Source organism: Desmodus rotundus, chromosome 9 (genome assembly GCF_022682495.2).
Source record: "Desmodus rotundus isolate HL8 chromosome 9, HLdesRot8A.1, whole genome shotgun sequence".
NCBI lineage: Eukaryota > Metazoa > Chordata > Mammalia > Chiroptera > Phyllostomidae > Desmodus > Desmodus rotundus.
The window spans coordinates 46,685,731-46,706,975 of record NC_071395.1 but is presented as its reverse complement, the minus strand read 5'-3'; the positions used below and the strand labels follow the sequence as shown (position 1 = coordinate 46,706,975).

Genomic DNA, 21,245 nt, shown 5'->3' with positions numbered 1-21,245 from the left:
TCCTGTAGCATCACTGTCAACAGGCTGAGACTTACAGGGAAAAATGATCAAGTCTACATCCTCAGGAAGAGCCCCTAATGTACTGATGTACAAAGAATGAGGGGCACAAAAGTTAAAGTCGAGGTTTCATATTTTCCTGGAATGATATTATATAAATGGTGTGGAAAAACAAAGTGAAATTATTCCACATGATAATACAACTTATGAGTATTCTATCTATAAAACAAGAACAACTTACAACAATGTACATCATCTCAGATGATGTGATTCTTAAGAGATCCATATTTTTCTGAACTAAACTGTAATTTACAAAAAGTTCTGATCAAGGTGGGGAAAACTTTGTTCAGCTTAGAATAAGGAGAAAGGGAGAAAGTGTCTGACATAAAGCTTAATACAATGATAACAACTTGTATGGAGAAGTTGAAGTCAAAGAAATGGAAATTACAACACAGAAAAAAAGGAGCAAGTTTGCAAACCACAATCTGATTAAAGAAACACTTTCTAGTTTTCCTCTCTGAGAAGAAATCAAAGTCACATTTACTGATTCAGGATGATGATCCCTAGTTTACCTGATACCCCAAAGAATCTTTCAGAGTCCCCTTTATGTCTCTGTTCCTGAGATTGTAGATGAAGGGGTTCAGCATGGGTGTGACCACAGTGTACATCACTGAGGCTGTTGTACTTGGCTGTGAGCTGTGGGTACCAGCAGAGGTGAAATTCATGTCTATGCTTGTACCATAAAATAAGGAGACAACTGAGAGGTGAGATGCACAGATGGAAAACGCTTTATACTTCCCCTGAACTGATGGGATTGCCCATATGGAAGACATGATCTTAGAGTAAGAGTAAAGGATCCCAGCCAGGGGATCACCACCTAGTAGCACAGTTACAAAATATAACACAATGTTATTAAGAAAGGTGTCAGAACAGGCAAGTTGGGTCATCTGATTGAGTTCACAGAAAAAGTGAAGGATTTCCAAGTCTCTGCAGAAGGACAGCAGCAACACAATCAAGCATGTAGCAAGGAATCCAGGGCACTTATGATCCAGGACACCAGAAACAGCAGTCCACAGAGCTGGGGGTTCATGATGACCAAGTAGTGCAGGGGGTGACAGAAGGCCACAAACTGGTCATAGGACATCACGGTCAGGAGGAAGTCATCCAACCCTGCAAAGAACGTAAAAAAACACATCTGAGTGATGCTGCCTGCATAGGTGATGACTTTGCTTTGTGTCTGGATGTTCAGCAATATCTTTGGGATGGTGGTGGAGGTGAAGCAGATGTCTACCAAGGACAGGTTAGAGAGGAAGAAGTACATGGGCATGTGGAGGTGGGAGTCTAAGCTGACAGCCGGGATGATGAGCAGGCTTCCCAACACAGTGATCAGGTACATGGAGAGGAACAACCCAAATAGGAGTGGTTACAGTTCCGATTCCTCTGCTAGTCCCAGAAAAAGAAATTCTGACACTCTTGTAAGGTTCCCTGCTGCCATGAGGTGGAGCTGACTTTCAAGAAGGAGAAAGAGAACAGGAGTAATTTTCATATAAGCCAGTATTATTTGCATAGCTTTGATGGCACCGTTTATATTTTGCAGTGAAGAAATTAATTTCTGTATTTTGGGATGGATGTGTTCTGCTATAGGAGTTTTCTGTGTCATCTCAGAATAGTAATTTTTGTCCCAATCTGCTTTTCCTAAGGTATCTGGTATATTACAGTGTTAATTATAAATATTTCATGTATTTCAGGAATACAAATTGAGTTTGACTCTGTCTTTGGCACTGTCTGGGCTGTGAGGTGGAGGGTGCTTAAAAGCACAAGTCTGCACAAGCCAATACTGGGGAAAGAATATGGAAGGAAATAAAAGAAATAAATATAACATTACAGATGGTGGCAAATTTTTTTTGAGAAAACAAAAGCAGGTCTAAAGGAGAAAGTGACTAGGGTGTTCTATATCTCATAGGTTTTTAAGCAAGACCTGCCAGCAAGGTGCCATTTGAGCACAGAATTCAAGAGAGAAAGGGAGGGAGATCAAGCTTATGTGGGCAAGTGTGTGCCTAGCAGAGGGAATGGCCAGTAACAAGGCCTTAGGCAGGAGCTGAAGGGGTTTAAGGATTTGCTGAAAGGTAATATCAAAGCATGTGATGGGTCTTCGTTATAATTTTTCAGGTTGCTTCTAGGCAGTGGGGTCAACCAGAAAATGTTTTGCCCTTAGCAATGCCTGAAGAGGTACCTCTGAACATCCACAACTCATGCACAGCCCCCCCCCCAAATCATTACCCCTCCCAAAACGACAATGGCAAAAGATGACAGAGCCTATTTTACACCTGTACTTCTCTAGATTCAATGTGCAGATGAAGACCCCTGGATTGTAGTTCAAATGTGGAATCTGGTTCAGCAGGTCCTTCAGGCTTAGAGAAGCTGTATTCCTGACACGTGCTCAGGTGGTGTTGATGCTGCAAGTCCTGGTCTGTGGACTGCTGTCTGGGAAGAAAGGCTGTGGTTCTGTTCCAGGTTGTTTTAGTTCCTGTGATCCAAATATCATATCTGCATGGAGGTATTCTTTTTTTAATTGTTGTTCAAGTACAGTTGTCTCCACTCTCCCCCACCCCAAACATCCCCACCTCCCACCTGTGATCCCACCTTGGTTTTGTCCATGTGTCCTTTTGAAAGAAGAGTGTATTCACTCATTCCAGAGGCTGTGATTAAATCTGTGTTTACCTTATATAAGGGATCTTGACTGACACAGAACAATGCACTTCTGAAAAGCAATTTTTAGCAGGCAGAATAAAGACCTCTGTAAGATGTCGACATCCTAATCCCAGTACCTTGATATATGTTATTTTTTATAGCAAGGGAAGGATGAAGGTAGCAGATGGAACAGGGCTGCTAATCAGCTGACTTTAAGGTAACAGATGAGCAGGATCATCCAGTCAGACTAAGGTCAGCACAGTGCTCCCCTAGATGCAGAAAAAAGGGCGGCACTGTTGCCTTTGATGAAGCAGGAAGGGCCTTGAGCCAAGGAATGCAGGTGGTCAGAACACAAACTGGAGATGAGAAAAGAGATTGTCCCCTTTAGATTGTCCCCTTTAGATTAGCCTCTAGAGGGAACCCAGCCCTGAAGTCACCTGGAGATTAACCAGTGAAACTCTGCCAGGCTCTGATACCTAGAACTGTACGGCCATATCTGTGCTCACTGAGAACGACTGGTGTGGGAGCACTTCCCAGCAGTCTTGGCAATCCAATAGTGTCAATCATCCAGTAACATATGTTGGAGGGCCTGAGATTAAGTGTCTCCATCCATTAGCTTCCTTGGGTAGGCATTTTACTTTGAAAATCCAAGAGAACTAGAAAAGGAATAGTGAAATGATTGGAGATACTCTATCCCATTAGATGGTACAGTGAAGTCTTCATGGCATAAATGCAAACGCTGTGACCTACGATGTCTTGGTGTCATTAAGATTTAAGGTATAATATGTGACCTTAAGATTTTCATCACTGATTTGTCAAAACTATTATTACTCAGCTCACTATACTCTTTATGTAGAATTTGGTCAGTCCTCAATTTACACTCCTCAAGAGCATGCCAGAATCTCTCATTTAAAGCATAGAAAAATGACCACTGCGGGAAAAGCCCAAGTGTGGGTTAGGAATTTCTACTAACTGTTTTAATATAAAAGTAAAAGGGCGCAAACCTGAAAATATATGTAGCCAGTAATGAGATAAAACTATTTAGTATTCCCTTTTAGACTTATTAAATATTTCTCATGTGAATTCTGAGCATGAGAGAAGATACTACAATCTGCCTCACTAACTGCTGCTGCTGTCTACCTCATTGGTTGGATCTTTTCAGTGAATACACAACATGCTTAAATACACCGAGTCTTAGAAATTTAGTACAAACACTCTCACTTCACTGCACTGCTCTCCACACCCAATGCTCCATTTACTTTTCCCCAAACAGGAAAACCACTCACAAGTGTTTTCATTTTCCTGTAGCCATTTCATGCATCTCACTCATTGTATAGCGTCTTCCCACTGGACGCCCAATCCCATTACTTGGCCCTGGAGTGCAGATTCAAACAGATGCCTCCTTATTAACTAATTAAGTAAATCAAGTGTAAATTAGTTCCTGAACCAAGAATACAAACAGAGATATCAGGTCTTGGGGCTTGGCTGATTAGGGTCCTAGTGACTCTGTAAAAGTTCTCAGGTTCCATTCTCTCTGACCCTTTCCTGATGTATCTACCAGGCTCTCAGACTCCCCTGGATGGGTTTTCTGAAAGGAAGGTCCGTGTGCCAGTCAGAATTGCTCCCTGGAAGGTGGATGATGGAGACCGAAGCTCTGTGCCATGGAAGACAGCAGGAAGGACTGAATCAGCATCAGTTCCTGAGCCAGACTTAGGAATCAACAGAAACAACCATGTCCTGTCCACCAACACTGTAGAAGCTCAGGGGCTGCATGGGGAGATATTTATTGTCTCTGTGTATCTGCTCAGCAGGCACATTTCCCTTGTATTTTTTCCTACATCTAAGTGCCTGATTTCCCTCTGGGCCTCTGGAATTAACAGAAAGAAATTTTTTCCTAATGATTCTCTGATCCCAAAAGACCATGTGAGAAGCCCAGTGGATTCAGATATTATGACTCCTTGTCTTGGATCTCAGCTGCTTCCCTGAGGTCTTACCACCTACTACTTATTCAAACAGTGACTTACCATTTTCTCCACAGTCTGAGACTGTGGAACCCATCAGGACCAGGTCCCTTTGATCCTTAAGGCACTGATTTGTAGGGGGCCACAGCCCTGATGTCTCCAGAGCATTGCTATCCCCTCTTCAATGAGGGGAGAGCTTTGTTCCTTTGATATGCAGTCCTGGGCACACACTCTTTTCCTTCCTGACACATTTGTCAAAATAATTAGAAATTTCTTACTTATATCACAGGCTACAAGCTATCATTTAGTGCCTCATTATAAAAATATTTGTTATTATGAGATATACACTTTGATCCATATAATCTAAGCCTAGTACCTTATTGATTTTGTTTTATTTAAATTTTTGAAAAATCCATTCTCTGAGGTATTACTAACACAAACTCCATTTCCCTTTGCAGAAATGGAGCTGGAAGGGGTTTAGTAATTTGCTCAAACTTATGAACTGAGTGAAGGATGGGCCTTGATTGGAATCTGTCAGGTTGCTTCCAATTTTCAAACTCTGAGCCAGTCATTCTCCACCTGAGATGATTTTGCCCCTGGAGACACTTGGCAATGTGTGGAGGGAGGCTGCTAACCACCTACAGTATCCGTCACAAATAATTATCCCACCCCTATTGTAACATGAGAAGCTAGAAAGCCTAGTCTAGACCAGCACTTCTCCAACATCAAGGTGCATATAAGTCACCCAGGATTACTGTTCAATGCAGGTCCTGGTGGACGCAGGGGTTCTTTGAATCAAACGAGTTCCAGGCAGTGTTGATATTTTAGGTGCTAGTGCTAGTCTGTGAACCACACTTGGAGTAGTAAGGCTGTGTCTGTGTTCAAGTCAGGGGAAGGGAATTTGATTTTTGGTGGTGGTGCATGCAGGTGTATCAGAACAATCGTTCTCTCCCACATGAATGTTTCCCTTTTCTCTCCCTCTCTTTCTCTTGTTTTGTCCGTTCTTCTTCTTCTCCTTCTTCTTCTCCTTCTTCTTCTTCTTCTTCTTCTTCTTCTTCTTCTTCTTCTTCTTCTTCTTCTTCTTCTTCTTCTTCTTCTTCTTCTTTCTCACACTCTCTCTCTCTCTATCTCTGAAACATTTACAAGTATTACCTACACCATAGGCAAATTTTCTTTTTTTTTTTTTGCTTGGTTACAGTTCTTTTTTTTTTTTTTTTTTTATTGTTATGCAATTACAGTTGTATGCCTTTTCTCCCCATCCCTCTACCCCACCCCAGGTGAACCCACCTCCCTCCCCCACCTCCACCCTCCCCCTTGGTTTTGTCCATGTGTCCTTTATAGTAGTTCCTGTAATACCCTCTTCCCACTATCCCCGCCCCCACCCCCCACCCCCGCCCTGGCTATTGTTAGATTGTTCTTAACTTCAATGTCTCTGGTTATATTTTGTTTGCTTTTTTCTTCTATTGCTTATGTTCCAGTTAAAGGTGAGATCATATGGTACTTGTCCCTCACTTCCTGGCTTATTTCACTTAGCATAATGCTCTCCAGTTTCATCCATGCTGTTGCAAAGGGTATAAGCTCCTTCTTTCTCTCTGCTGCGTAGAATTCCATTGTGTAAATATACCATAGTTTTTGGATCCACTCGTTTGCTGATGGGCACTTCGGTTGCTTCCAGTACTTGGCTATTGTAAATTGTGCTGCTATGAACATTGGGGTGCACAGATTCTTTTGGATTGGTGTTTCAGTGTTCTTAGGGTATAATCCCAGCAGCGGAATTACTGGGTCAAAGGGCAGTTCCATTTTTAGTTTTCTGAGGAAATTCCATATTGTTTTCCACAGTGGCCTCACCAGTCTGCATTCCCACCAACAGTGCACAAGGGTTCCCTTTTCTCCACATCCTCTCCAACATTTGTTTGTGGATTTGTTTATGTTGGCCATTCTGACTGGTGTGAGATTTTACCTCATTGTGGTTTTAATTTGCATCTCTCTGATGGCTAGTGATGCTGAGCATCTTTTCATATGTCTCTGGGCCCTCTGTATGTCTTCCTTGGAGAAGTGTCTGTTCAAGTCCTTTGCCCATTTTTTAATTGGGTTGTTTGTCTTCCTGGAGTGGAGTCGAGTGAGTTCTTTATATATTTTGGAGATCAGGCCCTTGTCTGAGGTATCGTTGGCAAATATGTTTTCCCATACTGTTGGTACTCTTTGTAATTTGGTGCTGTTTTCTTTAGCCATGCAGAAGCTTTTTATTCTGATGAGGTCCCATTTGTTTATTCTTTCCTTTATGTCCCTTGCTTTAGGGGATGTGTCTGTGAGGATGTTGCTGCGTGGAATGTCTGAGATTTTCCTGCCAATGTTTTCCTCAAGGACTTTTATGGTGTTACGGCTTATATTTAAGTCTTTTATCCATCTTGAGTTTATTTTCGTGTATGGCGTAAGTTGGTGATCGAGTTTCATTTTTTTGCACGTAGCTGTCCAGATCTCCCAACACCATCTGTTGAAGAGGCTGTTTTTGCTCCATTTTATGCTCCTGCCTCCTTTGTCAAATATTAATTGATCGTATAGACTTGAGTTTATTTCTGGGCTCTCTATTCTGTTCCATTGGTCTATGTGCCTGTTTTTATGCCAGTACCAGGCTGTTTTGATTACAGTGGCCTTGTAATACAGTTTGATATCAGGTATTGTGATCCCTCCTGCTTTGTTTTTCTTTCTCAAAATTGCTGCAGCTATTCGAGGTCGTTTATGGTTCCATATGAATTTCTGCAATGTTTGTTCTATATCTGTGAAATATGTCATGGGTACTCTAATAGGGATTGCATTGAATCTATAAATTGCTTTGGGTAGTATGGCCATTTTGATAATGTTGATTCTTCCAATCCATGAACATGGTACATGCTTCCATTTGTTTGTATCTTCCTTAATTTCTTTCTTCAGTGTTGTGTAGTTTTCTGAGTACAGGTCTTTTACCTCCTTGGTTAGGTTTATTCCTAGGTACTTTATTTTTCTTGTTGCTATATCGAATGGGATTTTTTTCCTGATTTCTGTTTCTGCAGTTTCGTTGCTGGTGTACAGGAATGCCTTTGATTTCTGGGTATTGACTCTGTATCCAGCTGTTTTGCCAAATTCATTTATTAGGTCGAGTAGTTTTTGAGTGGAGTCTATAGGGTTTTCCATGTACACTATCATGTCGTCTGCAAACAGTGACAGTTTCATTTCCTCCTTTCCAATTTGGATGCCTTTTATTGCTTTTTCTTGTCTGATTGCTGTGGCTAGGACTTCCAATACTATGTTGAATAGGAGTGGTGAGAGAGGGCATCCTTGTCTAGTTCCTGATCTTAGTGGGAAAGCTCTAAGTTTTTGTCCATTGAGTGTGATGTTGGCTGTAGGTCTCTCATATATGGCCTTTATTATGTTGAGGACTGCTCCCTTTATTCCCACTTTGCTGGGTGTTTTTATCAGAAATGGGTGCTGTATCTTATCAAATGCTTTTTCCCCATCTATTGATATGATCATGTGATTTTTGTCTTTGCTGTTGTTGATGTGATGTATTATGTTTATTGATTTGCGAATATTGTACCATCCTTGCATCCCTGGGATGAATCCCACTTGGTCATGGTGGATGATCTTTTTAATATATTGCTGGATGCGGTTTGCTAATATTTTGTTGAGAATTTTAGCGTCTATGTTCATCAGCGATATTGGCCTGAAGTTTTCTTTCTTCGTTGTGTCTTTATCTGGTTTTGGGATTAGGATGATGTTGGCTTCATAAAAAGAGTTTGGGAGTCTTCCATCAGTTTGGATTTTTTCGAATAGTCTGTGAAGGATAGGGGTTAGTTCTTCCTTAAATGCTTTGTAGAAATCTCCTGTGAAACCATCTGGTCCAGGGCTTTTGTGTGATGGGATTTTCTTGATGACTTCTTCAATTTCCTTTGCTGATATTGGTCTGTTCAGGTTTTCTGCTTCTTCTTCATTCAGTTTTGGAAGATTATATTTTTCTAGAAATGTGTCCATTTCATCTAGGTTTTCAAATTTCTTAGCATACAGGTCTTCATAGTAATTTCTTACGATCCTTTGTATTTCTGTGGTATCAGTTGTAATCTCTCCACTTTCATTTCTAATTCTGTTTATTTGGATCCTCTCTCTTTTTTTCTTGATGAGCCTACTTAAAGGCTTGTCGATTTTGTTTATCTTTTCAAAGAACCAGCTCCTGGATTCATTGATCCTTACAATTGTGCTTTTAGTCTCTATGTCATTTAGTTCTGCTCTGATCTTGGTTATTTCCTTCCTTCTGCTTGCTCTGGGCTGTCTTTGTTGTTGTTCCTCCAGTTCTTGTAGGCGTAGGGTTAGGTTGTTTGTGTGAACTGTTTCTAACTTTTTAAGGTAGGCCTGTATTGCTATGAACTTCCCTCTCAGGACTGCCTTTGCTGTGTCCCATAGGTTTTGGGTTGTTGTGAGTTCGTTTTCATTTGTTTCCAGGAAGTTTTTGATTTCTTCCCTAATCTCATTCTTGACCCATTCATTGTTTAATAGCATGCTATTCAGTCTCCATGCTTTTGAGTGTTTTGGGTTTTTACCCTTGGGGTTGGTTTCTAGTTTCAGACCCTTGTGGTCAGAGAAGATGCTTGATATGATTTCAATTTTCTTGAATTTGTTGAGGGTTGCTTTGTGTCCTATCATGTGGTCTATCTTTGAAAAAGTTCCATGGACACTTGAAAAGAACATGTATTTTGCTTCTTTGGGATGAAAAGCTCTGTATATATCAGTTAAGTCCATTTCCTCTAAGGTATTGTTAAGTGACACAATATCTTTGTTGATCTTTTGTTTGGAAGACCTGTCCATTTTTGATAGTGGGGTGTTAAAATCCCCTACTATAATTGTGTTGCTGTCAATATCTTTCTTGAAATCCTCCAAGATTTTCTTTATGTATTTGGGTGCTCCTATGTTGGGTGCATATATATTTACAATGTTTATGTCTTCTTGGTGGATTCTTCCTTTGAGTATTATGAAGTGACCTTCTGGGTCTCTCTTTATGGCCCTTCTTTGGAAGTCTATTTTGTCAGATATGAGTATTGCTACCCCTGCTTTTTTTTCCTGTCCATTTGCTTGGAAGATTTGTTTCCAGCCCTTCACTTTCAGTCTGTGTAAGTCTTTTGTCCTGAGATGGGTTTCTTGTAGGTAGCATATGTGTGGGTCATGTTTTCTTATCCATTCAGCTGTTCTATGTCTTTTGATTGGAGCATTTAATCCATTTACGTTTAAGGTTATTATCGATAGGTAGTTATTCATTGCCATTATTTCCTACCTGTGTTCCTCTGTCTTTCTCTTTTCCTTCCTTTCCTTAAAGCAGTCCCTTTAGCATCTCTTGCAGAGCTGGTTTGGTGGAGCTGTATTCTTTTAGACTTCTTTTGTCTGGGAAACTCTTTATTTGGTCTTCTATCTTGATTGAGAGCCTTGCTGGGTAAAGTAGTCTTGGTTGCAGGCCTCTGGTTCTCAGTACTTGTAATATTTTTTGCCATTCTCTTCTGGCTTGGAGCGTTTCCATTGAGAAGTCAGTTGCTAACCTTATTGGGGCTCCCTTGTATGTTACTTCCTTTTTCTCCCTTGCTGCCTTTAAGATCCTCTCTTTGTCTTGGAAATTTGCCATTTTAATTATGATGTGTCTTGCAGTGGGTCTCTTTGGGTTCCTCTTGTTTGGGACTCTCTGTGATTCCTGGATTTGGGTGACTTTTTCTCTTCTCAGATTAGGGAAATTTTCCATCATTACTTTTTCAAACAGGTTTTCTATCCCTTGCTCTTCTTCTTCTCCTTCTGGTATTCCTATTATACGGATATTGTTACGTTTCATGTTGTCCTGCATTTCCCTTATTGCCTCTTCATTCTTTCTGAGCCTCTTTTCCTTTTCTTGCTCCTTCTGGGTGTTTTTTTCTACTTTGTCCTCCAGCTCGCTGATCCGATCCTCTGCTTCGTCAAGTCTGCTTTTAATTCCTTCTACTGTGTTCTTCAATTCAGAAATTGTATTCTTCATTTCCTCTTGGCTCTTGTTGATATTTTCTATTTCCTTTTTCATGTTGATATAGTTTGCAGTGAGTTCATTGTAGTTTCCTTGTAGTTTCTGGTAGTTCTCTTTGAGCTCAGAGAGCTCAGTGAGTTTCCTGATGACCATTGCTTTGAACTCAGTATCTGATAGTTGACTTGCCTCTTTTTCGGTTAGTATTCTTTCTGAGGCTTCCTCCTTTCCTTTCATTTGGGAATTGTTTCTTTGTCTTCCCATTGTTTGTGAGGCTCTTCTTGTTGGCCTCTGCGTCTTAAATTGCTTTGTTCTGACTCCCTGGATTTATGATATGAACTTCTATGGTAGAATGCCAATGGGATTCGGTGGTGCTGTCTCCTTACTCTCCTGTGCTCACTGGTCTTGAGCTGACGTTTATGTGTTTAACACGGTCTAACTCTAGTCTTTTCAGCACTCCAGGTTTTGTTGTCTCACCTGTGGGAAAAAGAGAAAGGGGGGGCAAAAGAAAAGAAAAAAAAAAAAAACCACACACACACACAAAACAAACCAAAACAAAGATGGGAAGGAGGGAAAAAGGAAATAGGAAAGGAGGAAAGGAAGGAAGGAGGGAAGAAGGAATAAAGAAAGATCGGAGGCAAGATAAGAAGGAATTTTAGCAAAAATTAAAACATAGAAATAGATAAAAGAAGGCAGGAAGAAGACATAAAAATGGTAAAGGATGGGAGGAAGAAGGAATGAAAAAAAAGAAAAAAAGAGAGAGGAAGAAGGAATTCAGGGGGAAAGGAGAAAAAAGAAAAAGGATAAAAAAAAAAAATCTTCTGTTGGCTTTAAACCGGTCAGGTTATTTCTGCTGGTGTCCTGTCTGTGCAATGGGAGGGGGTGGTTGGAAGGATTGGTTTCACTTTTCTCTCTTCCTGGGTCACACTCTTCGCTGTTTTGTAGGTGTGGTCCCTGGCAGTCAATCAGTCCGTTGATCAGCCAATCCAGCTGCTTTGGCTCGTGACGCGTGCGCGCGCAGCAGGGGAATCCAGCCGCTTTTGGTCTGTGACGTTATTTTGTGCCCTGAGCGCGCAGCCGGCGGACCAATCGAGCCGCCAGGGCTTGGAACGCTGGCGCGCAGGTGGCGGATTCAGCCGCCTTGGGGTTAGGACACTCGCCAGCAGCTTTGTATTTGGAAAACAGGCACCCAGCCGGCCCTGTGCTTGGTGAGCGCGCGCAGCCCGCTGAGCCACAGGCTCTGTGCTTGGGGGCCCGATCCAGCCGCCCGGGGCTTGAGTCTCTCGGGCGGGCGGGGCCACCCTGGGACTGAATCACGTGGCACTGGGTTCCGAGGTTTTGGGACTGTGGGTGGAGCAGCTAGTCTCTGCTCCAAATTATCTCGGAGGTTTCAGGTGTGGGCGCCCCTCCGGGGTTTCAAGTGTGGGTCCCCTTCGCTAATCTGCTCGCGCGCGCGACCGGACCTCAGGTGAGCGTAGCAGTCCAGGGGTGGAGGGGGAGGGGCGCCAGGGGCCTCGGCTACTACCGAGAGTTCTCTAATTAGCCCCTGAGTGTCTCTATTTTCTTTTTCTTTTTGAGAAATTCCTCCTTTTCAAGCCCCCCTGGTCTAATCAAGCACCTGGCTGCTCACAGCGCAGCCTGGCCCTCTCCCAAGACTCCTGCAGGAGCCCCTGCGCCAGGGCTGGCGCTTCTGCTGCCCTTGTACCGCGCGGTCCTGGGTCCCGTGGACCTTATTGTCCTTGAGCACTCTTCTTACCGTCAGATCTTTCAGTGTCCTCTATCTTTGGTCTCTGATCTTCGTATATGCTGGAATACTGTTGGCTGTTCGCTCTGCTCCTCAGATCAGCTAGGTATTTCCCTGGCGTTGAGGGGAAGTGGACTCCGCTCCCACCTATGTTGCCGCCATCTTGTCTCCTCTTCGCAAATTTTCTTCTTTACTTTTTATTCTTTTATTTAATTTCTTTTTTGTTGTTGTTGTTCAAGCAGAGTCATCTCCGTTTTCTCGACACCACTTTCTGCCGACGCACCCACCCCCACCTCCCACCCTCAATCCTACTCCCTTTGGCTTTTTCCATGAATCCTTTATATATGTTCCTTAACGACTCTTCCCCTTCCTTCACCCTCTTCCCTTACTCTCCTCCCTCTGGTTACTGTCAGATTGTTCATTTCAATGTCTCTGGTTACATTTTGCTTGTTTGTTTGTTTGTTGATTAGGTTTCACTTATAAGTGAGATCACATGTATTTATTTTCCACCCTTGGGCTTATTTTACTTAATGCTCTCCATTTCCAACCATGCTGTTGCAAAAGGTATAAGCTCCTTCTTTCTCTCTGATGTGTAGAATTCCATTGTGTAAATGTACCATTATGTACCACAGTGTATTTATCCATTCATTTATTGATGAACATTTAGACTGTTTGCAGCACTTGGCTATTATAAATTGCACAGCTATGAACATTGAGGTGAATAAGATCTTTAGAATTGGTGTTTCAGGATTCTTAGGGTATAATCCTAGCAGTGGAATTGCCAGGTCAAAAGGCAGTATAACATTTTTAGTTTTCTGAGGAAATTCCATACTGTTTTCCACAGTGGCTGCACCAGTCTGCATTCCCACCAACAGTGCACTAGTGTTCCCTTTTCTCCATATCCCTCCAACACTTGTTGTTTGTTGATTTGTTTATGATGGCCATTCTCACCGGTGTGAAGGGATATCTCATTGTGGTTTTAATTTGATTCTGTTTGATGGCTAGTGATGTGAGCATCTCTTCATATATCTCTGTGCCCTGTGTATGTCCTCCTTGAAGAAGTGTCTGTTCAGATCTTTTGCCAATTTTTTAATTGGGTTGTTTGTCTTCTGGTGTGGAGTCGTGTGAGTTCTTTATATATATTTGGAGATCCAACTCATGTCCAAGGTATCATTGGCAAATATGTTTTCCATATAGTTGGTTCTCTTTTCATTTTGCTGGTGTTTTCTTTAGCTGTGCAACAGTTTTTTTTGTTTTTGTTTTTGTTTTTGTTTTTACTTTCATGTAGTCCCATTGTTTATTCTTTTCTTTATATTTCTTGTTCTAGGGGATATATCAGTGAAAATATTGCTATGTGGAGTATCTAAATTTTCCTTCCTATGTTCATCTCTATGACTTTTATGGTGTCACTACTTATATTTAAGTCTTTTATCCTGCTTGAGTTTATTTTTGTGTATGGTGTTAGTTGGTGGTTGAGTTTCATTTTTTTTTTTCCGTGTAGCTGTCCAGCTCTTCCTACACCATTTGTTGAAGAGGCTATTTTTACTCCATTTTATGCTCCTGCTCCTTTTATCAAATACTAACTGACCATATACCTGGGTTTATTTCTGGGCTCTCTATTCTGTTTCATTGGTCTGTTCTTACGTGTCTGTTCTTATGCCAGTATCAGAATGTTTTGATTATAATGGCCTTGTAATATAGTTTGATATCAGGAATTGTGATCCCTCCTACTTTGTTCTTCATCCTCAAAATTGCTGAGGCTGTTTGGGGTCATTTATATTCCATATAAATTTTTGAAATGTTTGTTCTGTATCTGTAAAATATGTCATTGGTATTTTAATAGGGATTGCATTGAATCTATAAATTATTTTGGGTAGTATGGACATTAAAATGATGTTAATTCTTCCAATCTATGAATGTGGTACATGCTTCCATTTGTTTGTGTCTTCCTTAATTTCTTTCTTCAAAGTTGTGTAGTTTTCTGAGTATAGGTCTTTTATCTCTTTATTTAGGTTTATTCCTAGGTACTTTATTTTTCTTGTTGCTATATCAAATGGGACTTTTTCCTGATTTCTGTTTCTTTTTTTAAGTATTTTTATTGATTATGCCATTACAGTTTTCCCAATTTTTTCTCCCCTTATCCCCCTCTTCCCCACCCCCCAACCCTCCAGCATTCCCCCCACCCTTAGTTCATGTCCATGGGTTATACATATAAGTTCGTTGAGTCCTCTGTTTCCTAAACCATTTTTTATCTCTCCTCATCTACCATATGCCTACTAACATGCTTCTCCTTCCCTGTACCTTTTCCCCCCTATTCCTCCCATCCCACTCCCCACTGAAATCCCTCCATGTGATATCCATTTATCTGATTCTGTTCCTGTTCTAGTTGTTTGCTTAGTTTTTGTTTTTGTGGTTTTTCTTTTCTCTTAGGTTCATATGTTGACAGTTGTGACTTTGTTGTCATTTTACTGTTTATATTTTTTATCTTCATTTTCTTATATAAGTCTCTTTAACATTTCATATAATAATGGCTTGGTGATGATGAACTCCTTTGACTTGACCTTATCTGAGAAGCACTTTATCTGCCCTTCCATTCTAAATGAAAGTTTTGCTGGATAGAGTATTATTGGATGTAAATCCTTGTCTTTCATGACTTCACATACTTTTTTCCAGCCCCTTCTTGCCTGCAGCTCACCCTCTGTTCTCTAGTGCACTTTTCCATGGACTCTTGTGTGAGACTGGGAGCTTCTCCTACAGCCACAACTACTGTAGCCCACAGTCATCAGCTCTGAGTCCCCTTAAATCAGCTCCTCCTGCACAGCCTACCAAGCTCAGAAGCCAGCACTGCCCCCAAGGTCCCCTGTGTTGTGTGCTTTTTCTGAGTTGGCTCATATGGTCCCCTGCATTACCTGTCGGGTTGTTCTGGTTGATTTTTTCTTTAATTTGTTTGTTGTTGGAGTTCCATGCAGTTTGATTTTCTGGTGCTTTTGGTTGTTTGTTGATTTCAGATTGGTTGGTATCCTCCTTTTGTTTGTGTGAAGAACTGCAGGGTCTCTACCTACACCTCCATCTTGGCCAGAACTCTCTTACAATTCTTTGTATTTCTCTGCTATCAGTTGTAGTTTCTCCTCTTTCTTTTCTGGTTTTGTTTATTTGGCCCTCTCCTTTTTTTTTTTCTTGATGAGTCTGCTTAAAGGCTTGTCAATTTTGTTTATCTTTTCTAAGAACCAGCTCCTGAATTTATTAATCCTTTGGATTATTTTTTCACCTCCATGTCATTTAATTCTGTTCTGATCTTGGTTATTTCCTTCCTTCTACTCACTCAGGGCTTTGTTTGTTTTTGTTCCTCCTGTTATTGTACATGTAGGTTTAGGTTGTTTATTTGAAATGTTTCTATCTTTTTTAGGTAGGCCTGTATTGCTATACACTTCCCTCTTAGGACAGCTTTTGCTGTGTCCTATAAGTTTTGCACTGTTGTGTGTTCATTTTCATTTGTTTCCAGAAACTTTTGATTTCTTCCCTGATCTCATTCTTAACCCACCCATTATTTAATAGCATGCTATTAAACTTCCATAAGTTTGAGTGTTTCTGAATTTTTTGCTTGAGGTTGTTTTCTAGTTTCAGGCCCTTGTGGTCTGAGAAGATGTTTGACATAACTTCAATTTTCTTGATTTTTGAGGTTTGTTTTGTGTCCTATCATGTTGTCTATCTTTGAAAATGTTCTATGTGCATTTGAAAAGAATGTATATTTTGTTTCTTTGACATGAAAGGTTTATATATATCAGTTATGTCCATTTGACCTAAGGCATTGTTCAATGCCACAATACCCTTGTTGATATTTTGTTTGGAATATCTATCCATTTTTGACAATAAAGTGTTAAAATCCCCTAGTATGAGTGTGTTGCTGTCTATATCTTTCTTGAAGTCATAAAAGATTTTCCTGACTTCCAGCCACGTGGAAGTGTAGGTAGAATCCCTTAGCTTCCTCTCACAACCAAAAAGAGAATAACAACCAATCTAAAAACAATAAACAACCAGAAGTGCTAGAAAATCAAACTGCATGGAACTCTGACAACCAAGGAATTAAACAAACAGTCAACCAGACTAACCAGACCAATAAGATGGGTGAATGAAGAGAACTCATAGCAATGTGGCAGACCATGCAGGTAGGGCTGGCAGAAAGGACCCGTGGCAAGGTGGCAGACCAGACCATGGGGTGAGGCAGAGTCTGGCTTAGAGAACCTGTGGCAAGGCAGTGGACCACGTGGGCAACTGCTTCCCAGATAAGGTAAAGTTAAAGGAGTTCATCATCACCAAGCCTTTATTATATGGAATGTTAAAGGGACTTATCTAAGAAATTGAAGAAGGTCAAAAACTGTGAATAGTAAAATGACAATGAACTCACAACTATCAAAAACTGAGCCTAAAAAACCCCCCCACAATGAAAACAAATATTCAGCTAATAACTAAAACAGGAACAGAATCAGATAAATGGACATAATATGACAGGTTTTCAGTGAAGAAGGGGAGGGGAAGAATGCGGGGGAAGGTACAGGGAATAAGAAGCATAATTGGTAAGCATAAAATATGTGGGGAGAGGTTAAGAATGATAAAGGGAACAGAGAAATCAAAGAACTTATATGTACAACCCATGAAAATGAACTAAGAAGGGGAATGCTGGAGGGTTAGGGGTCACAGGCTAGAGGAGGGATCAAGGGGGAAAATTGTGAAAACTGTAATGGCATAATCAATAAAATATACTTTAAAAAGATTTTCCTTATATATTTGGGTGTTTCTATGTTGGGTGCATATATGTTTACAATGTTTATGTCATCTTGATGGGCTCTTCCCTTGAGTATTTGAAGTGTCTTGGGACCCTTTTATGGCCTTTGTTTTGAAGTCTGTTTGGTCTGATGTAAGTATTGCTACTGTTGCTTTTTTTCCTGTTCATTTTCTTGGAATATTTTTTCCAACCCTCCACTTTCAGTCTTTGTAGGTCTTTTGTTCTGAGGTGGGTCTCTTGCTAGCAGCATATTTATGGGTCATGTTTTCTTACCCATTGAGCTACCTTATGTCTTTTGACTGGAACATTTAATCCATTCATAGTTAAGGATAGTATTGATAGGTACTTATTCATTGCCATTTTACTATTTTTGTGTCTGTGTTCCTCTCTCTCTCACTCTTTTTCTTCCTCTTCTAACAGCAGTCCCTTTAGCATATCTTGCAATGCTGGTTTGGCGGAGGTGTATTCTTTTAGCCTTCTTTTTTAGCCAGGAAGCTCCTTATTACACCTTCCACTTTAATTGAGAGTCTTGCTGGGTAGAGTAGGCTTGGTTGCAGTCATTTGGTTTTTATTATTTGGAATACTTCCTGTCATTCCCTTATGGCTTGTAGTGCTTCTGTTGAAGAGTCAGCTGCTAACCTTACCAGAGCTGCCTTGTATGTCACTTCCTGTTTCTCCCTTACTGCCTTTAAGATTCTGTCTTTGTCTTTGAATTGTACCATTGTAATTATGATGTGTCTTGGAGTGGGCCTCTTCGAGTTCCTCTTGATGGGACCATCTGTGCTTCCTGGACTAGTGTTACTTTTTCTCTCATCAAATTAGGAAAATTATCCACCATTACTTTCTCCAACAGGTTTTCTATTCCTTGCTCCTCTTCTTCTCCTTCTGGTGTCCCTATTATATAGGTATTATTTGTTTTCATGTTGTCCTTCAGTTCCCTTAACACCTCTATGTTCTTTTTGAGTCATTTTTACTTTTCTTTCTCTTACTGGGAATTTTTTTCTACCTTGTCTTCCAACTCCTGATTTGATCCTCTGCTTCATCTAGACTGCTTTTGATTCCTTCTACTGTGTTCTTCAATTCAGAAATTGTATTCTTCATTTCCTCTTGACCCTTGTTGATTGTTTCTGTGTCCTTTTTAATGCTGATACAGTTTGCAATAAGTTCCTCCTAGCTACCCTGTAGTTTTTTGGTAATTTGCACTGAGCTCATTGAGCTTCCTTATAACCATTGTTTTAAACATAATATCTGATAGTTTACTTCTCTCTATTTCATTTAGCACTCCTTCTGAGGATTCCTCCTTTCCTTTCTGTTGCTTTTTTGGTCTTCCCATTATTTATGAGACTCTTCTTGTTTGCTTCTGCTTCTTAAATTGACCTGTTTTGACTTCCTGACTTTCTGTTGTGAACTTCTATGGTAGGAGGCCTGTGAGATTCAGTGATGCAGTCTCCTTGGTCTCCTGAATTTGATGCTCTTGGGATTCCATTTGTGTTCTCTGGATGTAATTGGGTTTTGATTGTTGTTGGGTCTTTCTTTGGTGGGTCCTTTTCTGTAGCTGGTTGACTGAGGGTCACTCTTCCCACCATGTCTTGTATGCTTTTGTGCTGGTGCTTCCAGAACAAAACCACAAAGCCCAGGAAACAAACCCACACCTACAAAAATAACTCCCCTCTGCAATCCCACTATCAACAGTAAATGAACCAGTATTAATAAGGGTGTAAAGAGATTAAGACTATTATAAGAAAGGAGAGTGGATATGAGATGACCTACTGAAAGACAAATGATTTTGAGAGGGTAGAGGGAGGAGAACTAATAGGAGTTGGGAGTCAGAGCAATTCAAAGAGAGAATGTAAAATTTACATCATGAATAATAAAAGGAAATGTAGAATGGAGTATGAGAAGGGGAGCATATAGTATTGGGTTTAAAAAGAAATGAAAATAAAATAAAGTAAGAGATATCAAGAAAATTGAAGAAAAATAGTAAATAAATAATAAACATATAGAAGCCAAATTGGAGAGAAAAATCCACCACAGTACTATCAACAACAAATGAGCTAAAATTAATATAGGTGATATGGGAATAAGAGGGGAAAGGAGAGAAAGAAAAGCTTAAGAGGTGTATAGAGGAATGGGAAGTGATTTTGAAATAATACAGGGAGAGGGAATACTAAGAGTGAAGTATAAAACCCAGGGTAAGATAGGGGAAAATTAAAAATTTGAGATGAATAAAAGAGTAAGAGAGGTGTAGGTTAAGTGGAGACAGTTTGGCTTCCTCACCCAGGTGTCTGGGTAACTAAGGGAAGCAGTGTTCCCATAGCCTTGCAGGGTCCTGATAAGCAGTGTTCTCATAGCCTTGAGACTGAGTCCAATAAACTGTCCTCATAACATGAAGTGGGCTCGCGTGTGCAGAATTATATTATGTTATGTAATGTTCTAAGATTTTTCTGGCTTTGTTCCCCTCTGGTACTTAAACAAGTAGGGGCTTCTCACTAGAGAGACATACAAAGGGACAGGTGCCATGATGAGAGCTACACTGGGGAGCAAGGGCCGTGACATATGCCACATAGAGACATATAGATAGACACGCAGCTTACAGTGTGTGTGGCTTGTCCACCACTGAATAAAAGCATGCCAGACATCCCAAGGGCTCCATGAATATTTTCCATCTGCACAAATACCATGAACCTGCCCAGCCTTGAGTGGTTGCAACACAAGAAGGGACCAGTAAAATTTGATATTTGAAATACAAAATTAGTGAAGATCTAGAGATTAAATTGAAGAAAATGCAACACAACTACCCTACCCACAACCAACTAGCAAAGATTGATAAAGGTGGAGAGAGAACATGGATATTTTAAGAGTGGGGAAAAAGGATGTGAGGTGACCATTGACAAGAAAATTGGTTTTGTGCATCTGGATGGGGAGAAATAGTAAGAGTGCAGAATGGAAACAAGTTGTAGCAAGAGAGAAAACAAAATTTGAAATGAAAATAATGAGAGAAAAGAAGAAGTAAAATGGGGTAAGAGAATGGGAGGCAAAATATGTGAATTGAAATAAACTATAGTATAAAATTTAGTGACTTTGGATACATGGGCAAGGCCCAAGGGGGATAGGTTCAAGGGTGGGAGGCAAGGATGGTTGAGGTTAGGGGCATGGGGGGTGAAAATGGAGACATCTGTACTTGAACAACAATAAAAAATGAAAAAAATCTAGTGACTTAATATGCACAAACTTGATGGGCAAGAAATGAATGTTAAAAAGCTACGCCTGAAAGAAAGTATCTCAGATAATGGAGAAAACCACAGTGGATTTCATCTGGGCAGCCTCTAGTATTTACCAATGTTCTTTTCTTTCTGGATCCACCTCTGGTGATGTCAGATGTTGACCCCGTCTGAACTTAGACAGAGTTTGAGACTTCCAGGGATCTTCTGTCTGTAGCTGTCTCCTTCAGTCGTTAATCTAGTCACTCTGCACTTGGCAGTCAAGTGTAAACACCATAGGGTGAAGCAGAATCCCTCCTGGGGTTGGGGTATTGTTTCCCCTTAGGCTGCTGCTGGTACAAAGAGGGGAGTAGTCTGCCTGAGCACATGGCTACTGCCATATGGGGATTGACACAGCACCGGGATCCTGGTGGCTACTCTGTCATTTTTCTCTCTAAAGCCTCCACCCCCAGTCTCTCCTCAAGTGTCTCTAGACCACTCTGCCCCCAGTGGTCTACTGTCTGTGGCTGTCTCCTTCAGTTGCTAACCTAGTCACTCTGCACTCAGCAGTTGGGCTTAAGCACCACAGGGCCAGGACACAATCCCTCCTGGGATGGAGCTATTGTTTCCCCTCAGGCTGCTGCCACTCAGGGGGGTGGTCTGCCTGAGCACCATGGCTGCTGCCATTTTGAGGCTGATTTAGCAAGGAAATCCCAGGGTCTACTCTCTCAGTTCTTTCTCCAAGGCTTCTGTTCCTGGTCTTTCCTCAGGTGTTTCCAGCCCACTGTGCCCCCATCTTTGCTGGAGCCCAGGGTAAGTGGCTGCAAACGAAAATTTGTGTGTTGGCCCCTTAAACAGCTCTTTG

General features: G+C 41.0%; 1 pseudogene; it reads right to left on the bottom strand.

Annotated features, from left to right (window-relative positions):
* Positions 1-560: 560 nt before the first annotated feature.
* LOC128779228 (olfactory receptor 7A10-like) lies at positions 561-1,393 on the bottom strand (annotated as a pseudogene).
* Positions 1,394-21,245: the final 19,852 nt, after the last annotated feature.